Raw genomic sequence first — 4,220 nt, forward strand, 5'->3', positions numbered from 1 at the left:
GAGCAGGCAAAGCTTCCATGCGAGTTCAGCATGCCACATTTCACATCTTTCAAAGGGGATGAAGACCCGGAGAGACACTTAAAGCACTAACGAAGTGCAATGATCCTCTATCGAAACAACGATGATCTCATGTGCAAGATATTCGCCACTACTCTACAAGGCGAGGGGCAAGATTGGTTCTACACCCTGCCGTCATAATCCATTCGAAATTTCGACAAACTCTCTTTTGTTTTCACCAAAGAATATTCATCCTATCGTTCGATCAAAAAGAAGTCCGACCATTTGTTCGACGTCAAGAAGAACCCAAAGGAGTCGCTTCGCGACTATGTGAGGAGGTTCAAAGCAGAGAAAGCAAAGATAGTCGGATGCAACGACTCGATAACTAGAACAGCCTTCCAAAAATGACTTACAGCAGACCACTCGCTATTCAGAAAATTGATGATAAAAGAAGATCTAACTTTGGTAAACTTTTTTGCTCTGGCAGAGAAGCATGCACTTTGGGACGAGGCTCGCCAATACACATTCAAGGACTTGCAGAAGTACTCGACATCACCTCCTTACTATCTAAACCGGAAGCAGCGGAGGACTCATTCGCATGTTTGACGATATCTGAAGCAGCAATAAGCTCTACTATCATACGAAAAGATATGGGGGCCCGACTACTTGTATTTTATAGTTCGAAAGCTCTCCTCGATGCTATTAGAAATTCAAGCTAACTTTGGCGATAATTGTTGTAACCATGAAGCTCAAGTTTTACCTTCAAATGCACGCAGTCATTATCATGACGCACTATTTCGTCGAATCCAGACGTGCGACGATAAAGGCGTAAACCTTGGCGGATGCAAATTTTTTTGACGAACGTAACAACTCGGCCCAAAAGACACGCCAAGGGTAGACAAACATTGGAAGGAACACTCAGAAGCAAGTTTTGTCCTCGTCGCCACTGAAGATTCTACATAAGAGCAACATATACCGATAGTTGAGCACTACCTTCTGCTGCGCGTCACATGGCCCTAGCCAACCCTTGCTCAATGATTCAACTCTAGAGTGGCCCAATACCAGCAGTTGAGCATCTCCTGTTGCATGTGACATGGCCCCATCTTCACAGCTCCCTACTGTGCCTTCACGCCGAGCCTAGGTGATGCAACAGAGCTGCCCAACGATGCCTCGGAAGTAGCCGAACACACTCTAGCCGTGCTTGCTCCACCCGATGGAGACTTCTGTCATTTGGATGTCGACGGTGCATCCAACTACAAAAGTTCAGGAGCAGACGTGGTCCTTATCACCCCAAGCAGTTCGATACCCGAGCAGGTGATCATTCTAGGTCTTAAAGCATCCAACAACGAAATAGAGTACGAAGCCCCACTAGCAGGCCTTCGAATGACAAAAGACTTGGTGGTGAAAAACCTTTCAATTCATTCTGATTCCCAGCTGATCACTAGCCAGACTACTAAGGGCAAAGACATGATGATTATGGCAACTGACTACTTCACCAAATAGGTTGAAGCAGAGCCCATGACGACCACGATTTAGACGGACATAGAGCGCTTTATATGGAGGAACATCATTTTCCAATTTGGCATCCCTTAATCCATCGTCACCGACAACGGCTCGTAATTCGTGGGCAAAGATTTGGCGAAGTTCTTCAAAAAATATGGCATTAAGCAGCACATGTCTACGCCGAGATATCCTCAAAGCAATGGGCAAGTCGAAGAAAATGATCTTCTACTACCTCAAGAAATCCCTCACCAACAATAAGGAAAAATGGCCTGACGAACTCCCCGGATGTCTATGGGCATATTGCACCATCAAAAGACGAGCAACCGGTGAGACTCATTTCTTTTTGGCATTTGGTTCGGAAGCAATCATTCATCCCAATGTCATCAAGCCAAGTATCACCGCTCTACTACCAAGCATTAAGCAGAACAGTAAGGAGATGGTCATAAGCTTAGATCTGGCAGAGGAGTAGCGCGAGCAGACCAGCACCCGCATTGCAACCTACCAGCAGCAGCTCAACTCCAGCTACAACAAAAGGGCTAAGATCTGGCAGTTCCAGCCTGGAGATCTAGTCCTAAGAAAAGCCTTCATCACTGCCCACAGAGAAGGCTCCAAAAAGATGAATCTCATCTGGGAAAATCTGTACAAGATTAGCAAAGTAAGCGACAAGAGTAATTACACATTCGCCACCATGAAATGAAAAAAAAGATCAAAAAGCAGTGGAGCGCCTACAATCTGAAGAGGTACCATGTGTGACCTCCCACTACATCAAAGCCCGAAGATTCAAGAAGCTCGACAGGCACCACCTCACAAATCGAGGACTATCCAGTTGTTATGCAGTTCCTACCTTACAGCTAAGTTCTCGTTCGTTTCACTCGTTTTCAATGAGGAATTCAGAAGTAATCATAACTTGGCTCGACTGCATGCTTACAACAACTGATCACTCATGCACTTCAAAAGAAGACTGCGCCCTTCTTAGAGATTCATCGCAGGAATTACACCCCTCGAGGGACCAACCATGCTTTCCAGTGCAAGAGGGTAAACTAATTGCTCTCTAGTGTGAGAGGGTAAACCAATTCCCCTACACCCACATAGGTCAGCTCTCCAAGATGAGAGGATGAACTTTACACTCCGAATATCCAGACATGGATAAGCCTGGTTGCCCTAGTATAACTAGATGCACGATGGCTTGTGCCGAGATTCCTAGAAGTAGCCACACTAGTCTTTTTCAAGGCTTAGCTAACTGAAGGATTTTGGGTCTCTTGGCTTAATCCGCGGGGAACTGGGCCCTAGAGACGGAGGGGGCACATTATGCAGTACGCCCTACAGACAGTTACCCTGAAACCTTAAATCTGCTACCGAGTGCACTAAGGTAGCCTACGGTTTCCGGAAGACTACCTACGGCTTGCCCTTCGAGCAGTAAAACCACGCTAGACTTATGCAACTGCACATTCTTGTGAAAGGTTAAACAAGCTAGTGTGCATATACGAAGCATTATCCACTGCCGACATGCTACGTAGTCAATAAGCTTCACCTCTGCCAAGCGCAGAACAACTTACACCAAGTCCTAAAGTGTTGTGATACTTGCTACGTAACCTACGGAATTGGAGAAAGCCAAGGTTAATAGCCTAGTGGTTTTGCGGACTTGTCTACTTCTGTAAGTAAGGCATTCGGCTGCCAACCCTATGACTAACAACTTTGCAAAGTTCTACACCAACACCTACGACTGCATAGGCTACGCGAGCATGTCTACTTATAGAAAAGTAGCACGCCTGCCATTGGTCTATAAAAGTCTAAAGGTTAGGACATGAACAAAAGAAGTGAAGATGAATAAAATTGAAGGAAACATGTTTATAAACAACTAGCAAAGGCCGAAGGAGTTCAAGCAAAATAAGAGCTATAAGGAAAAACAAAGAAAATCCTAAAAATCCTAAAGGCTACCTAGAAGACTACACTTCAGCGGCTTAGACATCCAACGACTACTCGGTCATCACACATTCAGCAGACGCTCTTAGCAGTGGCATCATCCAACGCTTCACCCCTGGCTACCCTAGCCTAGTCACCAACTTCTCCAACTACTTCACCAATGGAAGCCTTAAAAGTAAAAGCAAGCAAGTCTTCCGGAGAAATAGAGAAGGTCTCAAAACCTCGAGCCCATTATTTTCACCCTTTAATTGTTCATCCTCATTGAGCAAACCAACACGGACGCGTTACAGCTCAACCACTTCCTTCTTCAGACTTTCGTTGATCTTCAGTACACCTTAAAGTTCCAACACTTGGGATTCAAGCCTATCGATGATTCTTTTGAAGTGGATCACTTGGTTATAAGCAGCAATCAACTCTTCATCCTTTGCATAAGCAACAGAACGAAGCTTAAAAATGGCACCCTCAAGATCTTGAATCTAAGGTATGTGACATCCGATCTCATTCCCTGCACTTTCATACTTAACTTGGATTGCGTTAAACCTAGTCTTCAAGTCAACAGTCTTTTGGCGAGTGGTCTCAAGTTGCAGAGAAGTGGGGGCAGAGACATTAGACCCATTCAAAGTGACGAGCTCATATTTCAACCTCTTGATCTTTTTGGCAGAAGAATAAACTTCAGCTGCCACAGCCTTTGCCACCTCATCGGCAGCCTTGGTATCTTTTTGGTCAAGGAGCATAGACTCGGCTGCCAGAATAGCCATCTTCTGTATCATTGCAAATAGAGTAATCTTCATATACTC

This window comes from Malus sylvestris, chromosome 5 (genome assembly GCF_916048215.2).
Source record: "Malus sylvestris chromosome 5, drMalSylv7.2, whole genome shotgun sequence".
Classification (NCBI taxonomy): Eukaryota; Viridiplantae; Streptophyta; class Magnoliopsida; order Rosales; family Rosaceae; genus Malus; species Malus sylvestris.